Genomic DNA, 16613 nt, shown 5'->3' on the forward strand with positions numbered 1-16613 from the left:
TACTAACAACAACAATACTGTACATGTTTAGGGCAGTGGTGCGGCTGTTAGATTACCAGATAAACATGTGAGCACAATATTCTAGTCCTTCACTAGTGTTGCTTTATACAGGTCAGGAAATCCACACGGCAACAACAAACTATGTACTGTAATTAGATTGACTTGACACTCAAAAAGTAGTTTGCAGTTCACCCTGTATGAACTATGAAGGCAGCTTTGTACTTCATACTGTAATTTTCCCTGATTTGCCCTGAATATTTGCCTAGACTGCATAGCAAGAATCGACTGAAAAACACCTTTTAATCTTGCCTGCCTCTGATCAAACAGACTGCAATCTCAGAGATAAAGTCATAGATGTTCAACATGAGCATTCACAGCCACACCAAGCCTCTCCTCCTCCTATATTAAAACTGCCTTAGGAGAACCGGCGGAAATATGCTCGTCATTGGCTTACAGTCTTGCACTGTATGGTGAAACAGCTGCAAACAAAGCTCATTCTGATCATGACACAACACATTATTTTGTGTTCTTAATAAATAAATCCTTATGCACACAGTTAAGTACCTATGTTTTTATTTTATATATTTTTACAGCTACCGGATTTAAAGCAAGAACATGCCTTGTTACGATTAATAACTTAAAGCCTTCATTATTCACTCATTAGCCTCGATACCCAGGCTTTCATTTTGTCTGCGCGAAATGAAAGCCTATCTGGAAGGAGACCTACAGTACTGTAAATGTGAATTAGAAAATAACATGAATACAATATGTTTGACTTTTGTCATCAAACTGCAAGTCTAAATATGCAAATTCCATGTCCTTGACTATAGAAACAGTCATGCCAATAATGTTAGTCTTTAGACTACGCTTTGGGCCTATTGGCCAACTGTAAGAGCATTTAAACCAAAAAGGTTAATTCAGTTATAGATAAAAAGAGAAGGATCCGGGCGCACAAAGTTACAAAATGAGGAAGGCCTTTATTACATTAAAAAGGCAACTGCCAACATGTTTCAGGCTTCATCAGGGCAAGATGAAGCCCTGATGAAGACCTCCGTTGTTTTGGTTGACCCGTCACTAGGGTTCGGACCCGGAACCAGTTCCTTTTCAGACCCGGTTCCCAGATTGAAGAACCCGGAATTGGTTCCATCGTATTTGGAACAGTTTCTGAAAACGTTTTGTATCACACTATTCAGAGCTGGTATACCAGTGGTTCTCAAGCGTTTTGTACAAAGGAACCCCGTCTACTTGGAACCCCCTATAGGAATTGTTAAAGGGAACCATTAAGGAATCGTTAAGGAACCGGAATCGTAAAGGTTCCCAACCCTACCCGTCAACTTTTTATGTCTTGGGTTAGAAAACTGCACTCCACATTCGTGAAGTGCGGAAGTGCCCAGGACTGGAAGGCAGGCGTATACGTAACGATGGCACTGCTGGAAGAAGTCACAATATGCACTTTGGGGAGTGAGACAGTGTTGGGTCCACATAAGAAGGTAGCCACATAAACAAAACAAAAACTCCAGGGCGCTTCCTGTAAAATGACGGAAAATCTTTTCTGGCGTAATTGAGACATTTGGGGAATTGCTTCATGAGTTCATGAGATATAGGCGAAAATGTGAAGTGGCCTGTTATAGCGCCACCCTAAGGCTGATTTAACATATTGCTGTAGAGGTTGTTCATACTGTAGACTGTTGGACAAACGGACAGACTGGGGTGAAAACATGATCTCTGGAGATAATAAAACCAATACTGCCTCTATGTGTGTGCTTTCTCCTGTGTATTATTTATAATTTGGATGAATGTATGCCACATAAATTTGATATAGGATTTTGTTATTGTAATATATAGAAATGCATTGTGGAATACTTTAACGGGCATAGATCTCATTAATATACAAGACTGCAAGGATGTTCTTCTCTTATGACTCTTTTGAAATGGCACGGGTTGTAAAGAATTGTCATAAATAACACCTACTGTACATACTAACAGTATGAGATGTTTATACGTTTTGTTGTGCGAGAATGAACTTTTGCACCATTGAACTTTGAATTTGAATGAATGCATGTGGTAGCTGTGAGTTTTTCTGCATTAATGTGAGCTGTGAGCTGTGCGCTCTATGAATTAATTCACATCAGCCAGATGAAGTCAAAGCAACATATGTCAGCTCAGTTTGAAAGCTGCTAATATAAACACTCATGCCGGTAGGTATAAATGATCAGTTACAACAGGTGATGTCAGTGTTCCTGGCACTTATCGTGTGAATATTGTGCACGAGTGTAACATAAAGTATAACGGAAACTATCAAACACGCTCGGATTTGAAGGCAAAACTGGCATCTACCAAAGACACGTTTGAAGCTTCCCACCTGCCGCAGTGCTGCAGATGTGTGATGATAGATTGCATCATCGGAAAAAATCACGGCCTATTTATTTACCTTTGATCTCGTGCTTTGATCAGGCCTGTTCCATTTGTCATGTATTACAGGGAGGTTCTGTATTGATAGCATCCATCGAAGGTGTGCAAAAAGACACAACAGAAAATAGACAGTGAGTAAATGTTGAAGTCTGCTGCTAACACAGTGGTTATAACGCTCTAACCCCCACCCCAAACAAAACAAAAACAAAAAACTGGGGACAACCCTGACAAGCATTTGGAATGTAGGAGTTGAGGCATTCCATTTAGTTTGACTCGGCTCTACAAGCGAGGCGTTGTGAGCATGTATTTTTGCCTCTTTCTTAATATGATTTGACAATCGAATTTGGCCAATTATAGTATAGTGTGTCGATGACCTTTGATGCCGTAATGGTCATATCTGTTGATATGGGTCCAGTTTTCTCTTGTATAGCCACTAGAATCCCTGCTACAACAATCACATCTGTATCCCAGCCAACAACCACTGGAATAGACCTAAAACGCTGTATTAACTTGCTAGTAAGAATTGCATGGTGATAACAACCGCTACCCCTTTGATCGATGTGCAAATGAAATGTCGAAACTGAAGCCATTGTTTAAATAAATTGTGATGGAATTGCTACAGTACCAGTTTAATTGATAAACAAAGGATATGTCCTACAGCAACTTAATCAACCTTTATAAAGGATGTGACAGATTAGCAGAGATGTAGACTGGGATCAATCTGCTTTGCATGTTGCTGATCTAGTCTGGCTTCAGTCTGGATAGGGAAATGATATGTTCATGTACAGGCAGTATACTGCATGCGTGTGTGCAAATTATGGGCTACATTATAGGCGGGCTGTGGACCAGACTGGTTAATTCAGGACAGAAACCAGGCAGTAACGGTAAGCCTTGGGGCATGAGGTTTGCGTGGATGATAGTCAGTCAAGACAGGATAGGATTTACAGTATATAATCTACCAATCTGTCTGATTGACAGAACGACGGATTCTTCACGCTTGTAGTTTGTGCAATTACCTAAAGCCTATATACTTAGTTGAGTCTCCGAGGGCGTTATAGTAGGTCCCCTGCTGTCATTACAAAATGTACATTAACACATTGCAAGCATGATAAACGGTTCATGACCACCAACTGTATGCACCAGAATAAGGACTCTAATAGGGTTCATGACGATTGTGCTGCCACTCTGTCCCTCGGCCAAGAAATGACGCTGCCTCTACTTCCACAGCTACTGTAACTCAGTAATCTGGCATGGTTATACAGGTACCGGTATATCTCATGATCCCAAGGGGAAAAGCGAAAGCAAGCGGAGCGTGCCACGGTGTGTGGGCCGATGTCTGCTTTAGCTGTAAATTGGTTGGAGATAAACTTCTAGCCATCGACTCACTTTATCTTTGGTGCCACGTGAAGATGTGTTTGCTGCCTGACAGCGGGGGAACAGCACATTTTGACATGGAAATGCATACTAAAAATAAAACTAGGTGTCGTGTCCAAGGGACCGGGGATGTAAACAGTAGGTTGAAGATGATTGGTAGGAGCGTGGACATGTTCCCAGGCGCTGCAAACGGAGCACGACGACAAGGCCTTGGGATAACTGCAGGCTTTTAAATGACAGAAAGGATGACAGAACATGACAGTTTTCAGGTGTCAAATGTTTCTGTCTCTTATTAGATGAAATGCTATACTGTAATTACAGTACATAAGGGCAACGGAAAGGCTTTAGCGTCAATGTCATCATTTAAGAGATTCAAATTTTTGTAGCAAATAGGGAAGCAAAATGTCACATACTGTAGCTTATTGGTTGTCAAACCATGTTTTACCGAATCAAATAAAAAGATATGGAAAGATGAATAAGAGTACAAAATGTCTCAAGACATTACATTAGAATCGACAAGCCTTAGGCTAATTATCCACATTTACTCCTGCTCACATATCAAAATTCTGTAATGCATGTGAAACATGCTGTAACCCACTCAATTATATTAGTATTATTACACGGAAATGTGAATTTGGTCGCATGCTCTAACAGTTGTCTTTGTAGTCAGACTGCAGTTACACTGGGTGAGGGTTACAGTAAGTGTCAAGAATGACTGCACAACAAGGTATCAAGGATAAACATTTGTATTTCTTCATCTTACTTCTTACTTCAAATTCTTCAGTCAGCATTAGACCGCTGCCAGGCAGTGGCGGCTCTCAGCTCTCATGCCTTTTAAAATGTTCTTCAGTATTAGAATTTCTTATGCCAGGTTTGTCAGATTGAATGCATACATTCAGTTTTAGGAGGTTGCATTCTGAATCAAAAAGCATCTGAGCCTTCTGAGGCTACAAAAAAATAACAACTTTATGCTAATAATGTTCTCCAAATGAATGTTGCAAGACATCTCGGGCTGTGTAGCATCTGCTAAAAACAACTTTGTCAAACTCATCTCAACTTATTCTAGGATAAACTTTATGAGGGACCTGACGAATGAGTTTTTTCTCTTTGGTTTCCTGTGGCCTACATTGCAGTTACTCTCAGCATCTGGGATTTCTATCAATATATAATTTCACCCTGAAAAGAGAAGGAGAAAAAAAGAAAGAAAAGAAAACACGATTCTGCATATCTCAAAACATGAAAGAATTCACTTTGTTTATCCGAGTTATCTGTTAGATTTTAATCGTGTGTTCCTCTTCCTGTCAGATTTAGCTTTATTCTTTGTTGTTACCATTGTACTTTAGTGTGCTCTATGCCTCCCTTCCTAGTGATGTGCTGTTCACTTTCCAACCTCTTTGTCTCACATACTTTTAAAACACTTACAGGCCTACACAGTGAAATCCTCAAATTCTATGTAACTCTGAGAGTGAACAAATATACATGCCGTGTACATTCTCAGGGTTACACAATGTATAAGTTAAAACAGAGTACTAAAGACTCCGTTTTAACTTTTGACTTTGTACGCAGGCACCAGTGTCAGAAGCACTCGAATCGGTTTCCAATTACACGGCATATTGTCTGCCTTAAAATCCAACTTTTCTCGTTTGTCACATCCAGTTCATTCTCTCTCATTGCTTTCCCCTTCTCCATCCTCATTCGTCATTCACCGACAACTCTGCATCCATCTATGACTGACTGATGCCTCTGCTTTTCATTCCTCGTCTGTTTCTCTCTCTCTTGTCGCCTTCCTCCCTCGCCCACCCAGACTCTGCAACGCTTTAACAACGCTGAGGACGACTGCCGCCTTGTTTCAACAGTTGAAATATAGGCAAATGATTGACACAGTCATCAACACCTGCTTACTCCGGCAGCATAAGAAGCTCAGCTCTCTCTCGCTGTGTATACGTAAGTAACACTAGCACTTATCCCTCTCTTTCCCTCTCTCTCTCAGTCTCTCACTCACTTTATCCTCTCCTTGCCATTTCTCGCTTTGTTTGTGGCACATTCCCTCTGCTGTCTGCTCCCTTCCATACTAACATTTTCAACCTCTGTCTCTCACTCCACTGCCTCAACTGCCAATCTCTCTCTCTCCCTCCCTCTCTGTGTGAGTGTCTGACCCCCCCCCCCCCCCCCCCCCCCCCCTCCACTAAAGCCCTCCCTTCCTGCACCTGGCTCTGTCCCATATGACAGAACAGTGTTGGCAGAGCAGACTGCAGATGAGAGAGTGTTAAACAGTGTAATCTGCCAACACTGGCAAAACCAAAAATACTGCAGTATGTGTGCTCATGTTGCATACGTGCGTGCGTATGTGCGTGGTGTACGTTGTGTGTGTGTGTGTGTGTGTGCATGCGTGTTCATGTGTGTGCGTGGGCGGCTGGGCACAAAGGTGTTAGTTTGCCCTGTAGTGAGGAAGTATGAATGCGTAATGAGATCCGTGCCTATGTCGTTAAAATGGCAGTGTTGGTTCATCCATTTAGAACTCTCAGAGAGAGAGTGCAGCACCACTGTATAAGCAAACAGACCCACATCACGGGTCCACATTAACATTTGTGCCGCTGCGCCACTCTCTCTCTCAGAGTTAAACCGTGTGTGCACATGTGGCCCCGACTGTCACAGCGTCCTGTCGTTGCCGAGCGTCCCGTGAGATGTGGCACTCGCAGCACGCTGAGAGACAGAGCCATGTTAAACGGAGAGGGCCCTCGGCGGCATTGAACCCTGACAGCGTTCTGGATCGTGTCGCCTGCAATGCGGTGGCGGTCGTTCAAAAGTCACTATCATCATGATGGGCAAATCAAAGGCGTCCGGTGCCAAGTGCTGCAGAGCACACATCCATTTCCATCACGGTAAAAACCCTCCAGTTTATTGTTTATTTGGATCCGGATTATAGCCACTACTCTTCACTCTGCTTTGTCACACAAAACACCTTATCACAAGACCACAATGTACAAGAAACAAGTGACTTGTTAAAACAAATTAACAATAATGACATACATACAGCAGTATATTTACTTTCAAGATAGATAGATAGATAGATAGATAGATAGATAGATAGATAGATAGATAGATAGATAGATAGATAGATAGATAGATAGATAGATAGATAGATAGCCCCTTTGTCTGTAATGGTTGATGTCTACAACAGCAGACATACAGAGTGACTGGTATTTTCTCGGAGGACAAATGCCATGATTATACGATTAAACACTGCTCTACAATGTTTCTCTTGGGTAGTACAATAACACTGACTCTCTATGTCTCTCTCTAATGCCCGGTGTCTAGACAACAGCTATTGTAGCTCTTCAAAACCCTGCAAACACAGGGGGTTTTACTTTCCTCTTCAAAACCCTGCAAACACAGGGGGTTTTACTTTCCTCTTCAAACTCAGTCTAGTGGCACACAGTGTTTTTGATGGAACCAGTTCTGATGGTGTGTGTCGGGGAAATAGACACCATGTGGTCGCTTCACAGGAATCGCCGTAAATCAAACTCAATTCAAATTGCCACTCGTCCAGTAATAGAAATACCACTACAGTGACAGCAGAAATACCATAATAACGGATATATAGGATTGTAATTCTATAGGGGGGGGAAACTAACTGCCACGCAACCTTGGCTGCGACAAAGCAACACGCCACCTCTCGAGGGATGGGGTCCCTTCGTGAATGAACATGCATCCAGGCGTCGGCGTGATACATAATGCTAACGGTGCTTCTGAGGCTGATTAGGAAAAGCACGCCTCGGCTTTCCCCCGCAGATTACGTGAATGTCACCACTGCTGCATACCATGAAGAACAACAGGAAGGCCGTGACCTTGGCGCTTGCCAGCAGCGCTGTGGCAATAGAGATGGATGTGTGTGTGGTGTGGTGTGTGTGTGTGTGTGTGTGTGTGTGTGTGTGTGTGTGTGTGTGGTGTGTGTGGGCGCCCGCACGTGCGTGCGTGCGTCCTCTCCAACTGCCGTGCATGGCTTTCATTTGACACAGTGCAATTCACGGCTCGCTTCTATTAATACCCATATACGTACGTACACTCTCCATTCTGCATTTTTATCAATTTATGTGGCAGCATGCGGTACCGAAGAGCCTGAAAGCAAGATGGTGATTTACGTAATGCTCTGAGGATAAGGGGAATAATGGGAAGAGAGAGAGAGAGGGGGGGGGGGGGGTTTGAGAAGACAATGAGGTACTGTATATTGAGGAGGAATGGACAATGGAGAGGCACAGAGATAGGGAGGACTCAGCATTGCTTCCAGGACGGAAAGGGGAAGTAGGGACTCGAACAGCAGGGAAATGTAGCGGAATGGAGGGGGTGGTGGTGGGGGGGGGGGGGGGGGGGGTGAAGTCCTCCGGGACACCAGGGGAGGAAACACTTGAGATGACTCAATTCATCACAATCACTGCTACAAAAGAGGCGGAGAGGGGGAGGAGGGGTGGGGGGGGGGGAAGAACTACGGAGCGAGAGAGCAAGTGTGTGAGGGCGTACTGCAATACAATAGCCACACTCCAGCCGGTGGATCACGTTACAGAGTTACAAACTTGACCTCACGGAAGACCACGCACGGGTTCTGAATCTGTGTGTCAGAGGATATACCGCCGGTATCTTTTTTCACGTTGTTGGCTCCATACCGAAGTAACCCGTCATCTTCAAAGCGTTGGTTATGATTGGAACTTCCTAATCGATACTTTAGAAGGGCTTTAAGAAGACAAAGGGAAGCGTACCACCACTACTGGGAGGCCCACGTCGGTCTTGCACGCCGTTGTGAGAAGTTGCAGGACTGCAAATGCAAGACAACGACGCAAGGTTCAACTTCATTGTCAACAATACCAGTTACAGGTAAAAGGCATGTGAAATTCATTATGCGCTAATAAAACCCACAGCAGCTACAGAATACTCAAGAATACCACGACCAAGACTCAGAGTGATCTATATTAAAAACTAGCTAAACACATTAGCCACAGATATGTGGCCATAGTCCGGGCCATGTACTGTAGTGTTCAGTGTGTGTTCACTTCACATAGAGTAGATGCTGAATGCTGTGTACTTTAATGCACAATGTCCTCTTATTATATAGCGGCAGCCTTTAAGCACTTAAATCCTACTATATAAACTAGGTGGACCGGGGTTCCCCAGAGCTCTATAATAGGCCCGCTCCTTTTTTCCCTCTACACACAATCTCTCCAGCCCTTAAATAGGGACTCTAGGGTTCATGTAAGGCTGGAATTCGGGGATTAGGTGCCCTGCACTCAACGCCTCTCCAAAAAGGAATTGCTTAAAAAAACATATATCAATTTTTAACACCAGCAGAAGCATTTAATGTTCCAACACTATCTCTCTCTCTCTCTCTCTCTCTGCTGACTTTAAAAAAAGAAGCATTTCACGGGGGGGCAATGAGGAGTAAAATAGTGACAGGCGGACGACAAGGTTCATCCGCCAATCTCCCATTAGCTTTATTAAAAATGTATCAAGGACAATAGGACGGGGCCTGTGGATCTCTCAGGACATGGCGGCGTGAACTCTGAGCGACGTCAGCCATCTCCAGGGCTCCGGGATGGAGGCACACACTCAACAGCACAGTGTCAAATGAAAGCCACGTCAGTCGGAGGACACACAGCATACACGCACATGCACATGGTGTGCACTTGTGACTGTGAGCACACTGCTGACTGACACACATATGACAGCACGCACACACATGACCGCACACACAAATACAGCAAAAACCTGTCTCAGCATGCCTTCTCTCAGACTCAGAAACATGCCAAAGATTGCAAGAGATGAAAAAGAGGTTACAGAGGCAGTAGGGGAGGAGAGAGAGAGAGAGAGAGAGAGAGAGAGAGAGAGATGAGAGAGAGAGAGAGAGAGAGAGAGGAGGAGCGAGAGAGAGAGAGAGAGAGAGAGAGGAGGAGCGAGAGACACTGAGGGAGAAAGGGAGATAGAGAGCGAGAGGGGGGGGGGGGGGGTGAGAGAGAAGTAGAAGTGCCAGACAGTGCGATAAATACAGAGGGACCACGGAAATACAGATGATGGCAGTGAAGACAGGGGGTGATGGGGGTGAAGAGAGAGAGAGAGAGAGGAGGGGAGAGAGATGGGGAGAGAGAGAGAGAGAGAGAGAGAGAGAGAGAGAGAGAGAGAGAGAGAGAGAGAGAGAGAGAGAGAGAGAGAGGACAAGGAGAGAGAGAGAGAGAGAAGAAGGAGAGAGAGAGAAGGGAGGAGAGAGAGAGAGGGAGTCGGGGGAGAGAACAAGGGAGTGATAGAGTGCCTGCAGAGGTTAATTGGAGGTTGTGGTTGTGATGATTTGATTCAGAGATCATTAGCATTCCCGAGCTAATATTAATGACGCCCGGCTCTCTCTCTCACGCCGCGGGAAAGAAAACCGCAGGTGAGACCACAGTGAGTAGACGTATAAAGTGCTGAGCTTTTCAGCTGCAGGAACACTTCTACTGTGAAACACTGAGGGAGGGAGGGAGGGAGGGAGGAAGGGAGGGGAGGGGAGGGAGGGAGGGAGGGGAGGGATGGAGCGCGTGTACAAAATGTAACCAATTGGACCCTCACGGGTCCACACACACGCTCACAGTTACTAATGGATTAATTCACGCTGAGGATTTTATGTATCAGCCATAAATGTTTTACCACATCATTAACATAATTTGATGAGTTTTTGTATGTGTGTGTGTGTGTGTGTGTGTGTGCCGGGGGTGGGGGCATCTAGTACAGATGCCTCCCGAGGGGGGTCCACACTGGGAGGAGACCCCAGGGCAGACCAAGGACCAGATGGAGGGATTACATCTCCACACTGGCCTGGGAACGCCTCGGGATCCCCCAGGAGGAAGTTGTTAATGTGGTTCTGGAGAGGGAAGGCTGGACATCTCTGCTGTAACTGGTGCCCCCGCGACCCGAGTCCGGATAAGCGGTTGAAGATGGATGGATGGATGGATGGTCACACTAAAGATACAGTCTACCATTATTTGTCCATTTTCAATGGAAGCCATGAAGTGACATGAAGATACAAAAATCACACCTGTGTGAACTGAGCGGTGCAACTATACATTTATTGTTATAGTTACTGTACTATACTGTGCTTATACTATACTATACTGTGCTATACTGTACTTATTTTTGGAAATAATCTTCGAGAAATGACAAGAGTTACAAGAGTGTGGGGGTCTCCGGGGGGGTCCCCAGAACATGCCCAGGGGACCGGCCCGGAAGGCCGAGCCTTCCAGCGTCCGAATAGGTCGAGAAGTGACACAGTTACCGTGTTGCAGCTTTCCGTGCTCAGACACAGAGACAGACACACATACACGTATAGGTGGAGTGGAGGCACCGCTCAAAACACATCCAAGCGACAACAGCTACACATAATTATTGCGCAGGCTTCAACTTCAGATACAAAGCTACAAAGCGACAGATATGCTGTGCAGCTCTATTTTGTATCGTCCTTGCCAGGGGATAAACAGCTGGAGGAAAGCTGCTGTAATCAACGGCATCGTACACACTATACAGTCAGAGCACACATGCCATGCATTAGCACACAGTAAAGATCCCTCGTTGTTCATTTCACACTGAAGTGTGAAAACACTTTCCAGACTCTAGAGTCAAATTAGCAGTGATTGTGGGTCCATTATTTGGGTCATTTTTTACAATTACAGTAACACTTGCATGAACTCTCCTTACCTCCGTCTCTCATGTGCTTGAACGTACAGACAGACACGCGCACACATACACGCACACGCGCACACACACACACACACACACACACACACACACACACACACACACACACACACACACACACACACACACACACACACACTATTGTTTACATGTACAATAATGATTGTGACATGTATCTGCGTTGGGAACCCCTCGAAAACGGGTATGTTTTACCTAATAAAGAAACTTGAGTCATCATGATCATCACACACATGCACACACGCACACACAAACGTGACGTGTGTTCTGAGGTGACCACTTGACTAGGCTGCTGTTGTACATGGTGGATATATTGAGCTGCGTGGCCCCTGAGTCTCAGTGGCCCTGACAGATATACTGGCCAAGTAATTAATCATAAACACCGGAATCAAAGCTCCCCTCCAGTCACCAATGCAGATGAGACTATTTAATGTGCCTCTCTCTCGCACACACACACACATGCACGCACGCACGCACGCACGCACACACGCACAGACACACGCACGCACGCACGCACATGGACGCACACACTAGACTACACTTGAACGGCTCCAGCCCATAAACAGAGGCCTGCACTTCACTTCACGGCAGGTTATTTATGGCGGTAGATTGAGAGCCGGAGCTCCTTGAATGTGTTCAGAGATGTGTGAACCACAGCAAAGTGGCTTTGAAATCTACAGTGGCGCAGTATTAAAGAATCTCTCCTATTAGTGGGCTGGCAAATGCTCCCTGGAATGGAGACAGCTTAGATGAATCACATTAGTATTTAGAGCGCTGTGCGTGAATATGCACGGGAGTGTATACGGGAGTGTGTGTGTGTGTGTGTGTGTGTGTGTGTGTGTGTGTGTGTGTGTGTGTGTGTGTGTGTGTGTGTGTGTGTGTGTGTGTGCGTGTGTGTGTGTGTGCTTGTTCTTGGGCACGGTGCTTGTGTGTGTGTGTGCGGAAAAGAAAAAAAAAACTTTTAAATGGTAATCTCAGCAAAATCCTGAGTGTCTAATTTAACTCAGACTGTACAAATTGGCCCAGAAGGGTCCCTGAAGGACCCGAAAGGCCTCTATTTTTACTCTCTGGAATTTAAATTGGCCGTGAGGTACACCAACCCAGGAGCAGATCTCCAAAACTATTCATCTTTTACAGTACATCCTCTGCACCACGTCTCTCCTCTCCTCCTGTCTCTCTTATAATCATTAATCCTCTGCTCTTTTCCCTGCACTCATATACACCTGGTTTGTACTTAGCCGTGCACCGCGTCGCGCAACAAAAAAACTAACCAATCTGCAAGCTCGCAACGCTATGCACCAGTGTTGTTTTTGGCAGAAAACTCTTGAATAGTATTCATTTAGTTTTAGTCAACTAAATATCATAAGATTTAACATTTTAGTCTAGTTTAAGTTTTTTTTTGTGAGCTTGTAGATCGGCTATATTCGGCAGGCGACATGACACCACGGCGCAACTACTAGGGTGAGTGGATCTCTGTGACCGGTCCCTGAATCATTACCAAGACTATTCACAAATTGAGACCCTGTCCCACATTGTGACTGGAATGCATCAGTGTTCAAATGACCTAATAGTTATAGGACTCCTCTAATAGTTGGCTTTCTGTTATAAAGCTCTCTCATTGTCTCATTTCCTGCAAGACGTGTGTTTAAGCACAGCAAATATCCCCCTGGGCTACAGTACCAAGTCAGCCATGACCAACATTTGCATTTTAAATGCTACAGCATTGGTTCGCAACATTTTTATAAATACTGAAGTACCACCTAAGAAAAATAATGCTTGGCTCTCCTTGTATACCACCATAATAAATAACATTTATTATGTATTTATTTAGTTAAAATACTGCAGAGTATACCTGCCCTTTTAATTTGTTCCATTCCTAAGCCAATAGTGCTGCTGCTCTGACAATAACTAATCAGCTACAACTGACGATATTTCTAATGATTGTGAGTGATTAATCCGTTCTCAAATAAAGCAATAAGCCGCAAGAGGTCTCAGGTTACCGGATATTTTATAATGGCTGAGAGGCGTAGTGAGACAAGACGCGAAGCGGAGTATGTGTCCCACCCTCTCAGACATTATAAAATACCCGGTAACCTGAGACCTCGAGTGGCTTATTGCTCGTCTAAAACAGTTACAAACATATAGCAATATTAACCTCATAAAACTATTCCTAATTCACCGGAGGCGCTTGATGTCTTCACAAGGCCACCCAGAGCACGCATCCACAGTCATATGAGCGCGGGCGGTGCTTAGACGCCCGCACGGCCAGGGTTTGTAAGGCAATCAAGTGTCCCCTTCCCCAGTTCTGCGGGATCAATGTAACGCAGCTGGGAATGATATAAAGTGATTGAAGGTGTGGATTATCGTGAGATTTACTATGTGGTCTAATCAGAAACCAGCCAATCAGTATCAAGTATTGGAACTAACGTTCTGGAATCTTCTATTAACGGCTAGGTGTGCTGTCATGCCCATTTCAGGAAGACTGAATAGCCTATTTTTCAATTGCTTGGTCAGAAAGTATTTCATTCCACTTTTGTCTTTTTTTCTCCTTTTTTGGGCGACTCCTCTGCATACCACCAGAGGGGGGGCTCAAGTAGTGGTACAAGTACCAGTGGTTGGGAACCTCTGGGATACAGTACCAAGTCAGCCACACCACCATGACCAAGATTTGCATTTTAAAACAAAATGTGAGACGCCAGAGGTTTTTAATAATAAACTGATAGGCAATATTAGGCCTAGGCTATGGTCGAATATGGCATCAAGGTATTTAAAAGCAACTTAAGTAATACGTTTGCAACAGTGGTCACCCTATAGCAACTATACACACAAACCCTTCAGACACTCCCTGTGTTTCGTTATAGTCTTTCACGTCGTCACACCTCGCTCGCTTGTCTCTCTCTCTCTCCCTCTCTCTCTCCCTCTCTCTCTCCCTCTCTCCCTCTCTCTCTCCCTCTCTCTCTCTCTCCCGAGTCCCGTGCCCTCCTCTCCTCCCCATCGGCCCTTTATCACTAATTTCATCGTCTTCATTGCCGTCCCCACTGCCCCCCGCACTGCCCTCCATTATGCCAATATTTCACTCGCTCTCTCCCCTTATCTCTGCCCTCGCTCGCTCCCATCACCACATCCTCCCTGTATGTCCAACCTCTGCCTCTCTGACGTGCCCCGTCTCTCTCTCTCTCTCTCTCCTCTAACCCACTCTGCAGAGAGTAGCAGGGAGTCAGACCTGGGCTTTCAAAGCTGCAGTCCCTGCCAGAGCATCACACGCACGCACGCACACACACATACACGCACATGCCCACACACACACACACACTATGATGCACACACATACACACGCTCGCAAACACATGCACGCTTGCATACAATGTGCACACGCACACACACACACACACACACACACACACACACACACACACACACACACACACACACACACACACACACACACACACACACACACACACACACACACACACACACACACATCCCTGCAGTGGTTCTGGATGGGTATAAAGGAAGCTGCACACGCTCATGGGGTTCTTTATGGGTATAGGAGCTCTACTGCAGAGCTGCTCCCCCTCCTCCTCCTACCCATGTATGCCTTTTGGTTTCCTCATATGCACCCAGTCCCCACCCCACCCCACCCCACCCCAGCCTGCCCTCCATACAATTCCCCACCTATATTCCCTCTCTCTCTCTCTCTCTCTCTCTCGTCCCCCCCCCCCCCCCATGCACTCTTCAGCTCTGCTCGGTGTTCTTAAACTGTACGCATCAAGCTGTTCCTCTCTCTCTCTCTCTCTCTCTCTCTGAGACATGGAACCCCCTCTCCTCCTCCTCTCCATTCACACATCCCCCACGTCCCTATAGCGTGCACAAAACACACCATTTTATTATTCTTCTGCAGCACCACCACCCACTACAATGCACTCATACCATCTCTCTCTCTCTCTCTCTCTCCCTGTGTCTCTCTCACACACAGACACACACACACACACACACACACACACAGACACACACACACACTTCCTCCACCCATTTGTGTGCATGACTAACACACCACTCTCTTTCCCGGGCTACTAGTTACAGACGCGTCTCCAGCGATGCAGTCATGTGCCGATATTATATCCCTCCACCACTTCCACCTCCGTCTCCCAGAAGACTTCCGCTCCCTCCCTCCCTTTAGCCATATATCTCTACATCCTCATCCTCATCCTTACCTCATCCTCGCTATAGCCAACAATACAATGAAATGTCCCCCGTCCCTCTTGGTTCTTTAGCTCTTCCTTGGACACAATGTGTGAATCATACAGACATACAGTATGACTATAAACTTCACTACGCCATGTGGATCATGCGGTCGTCACGCACATTTTGCACCTAATCCCGCATTGTGACAACGCTGACGACTGACGTGTCTCCTTTTCTAGCACCTTATGCTAGATGTACATCATGCACAACATGGATCTGCTGCTATGCTCACGCACCGTTTATATCTGATCTCAGGCACCATGTAAATAATGTATTATATTTTTGTATTTAGTATGTTCTTTGTTGGATCTCCTTTCTTACTTTTACAAAATAACAATACAATGGGAACGATGCATGCACAAAAACCGAATTTCACTCCCCCTGCCGGTATAGAGCAGCGAAGTCTGACGTCAATATCGGGTTTTGTGTACTTTTTTAGTTTCATTATAATCCCCATATAGGGGTATCTTAGATTGCCTCATATAAGAACTGTGTTTGAAAAATAAACAAACCACCCCGACGGTTTCACTCATTTGGATACGAAATATCAACAGACTGCGAGAAAACACTGAAATATATATTATATACATTTCAATAGAAAGACTGTCAAATATGACTGACCATCGTAAACAAAACAGAGACACCTCCCCGACAAATAATATCGGTGCTCTATACCCTTTCCTCTACCCCCCACCCCCCCCCCCACCTCCCTATCTTAGGCACAATTAGTCTTGCTCTGCAGCTGCATAATGTTCAAAGGCTGTTATTGTTATTTTCCTTTGCTGAAGATTTCTTTCGGAGGAGTTTTGATTTTACAATCAGTTACAGCACATTAACATACAGTATATGCT

Source organism: Protomyctophum bolini (genome assembly GCF_963924005.1).
Source record: "Protomyctophum bolini genome assembly, chromosome: 3".
In the NCBI taxonomy this organism is placed as follows: domain Eukaryota; kingdom Metazoa; phylum Chordata; class Actinopteri; order Myctophiformes; family Myctophidae; genus Protomyctophum; species Protomyctophum bolini.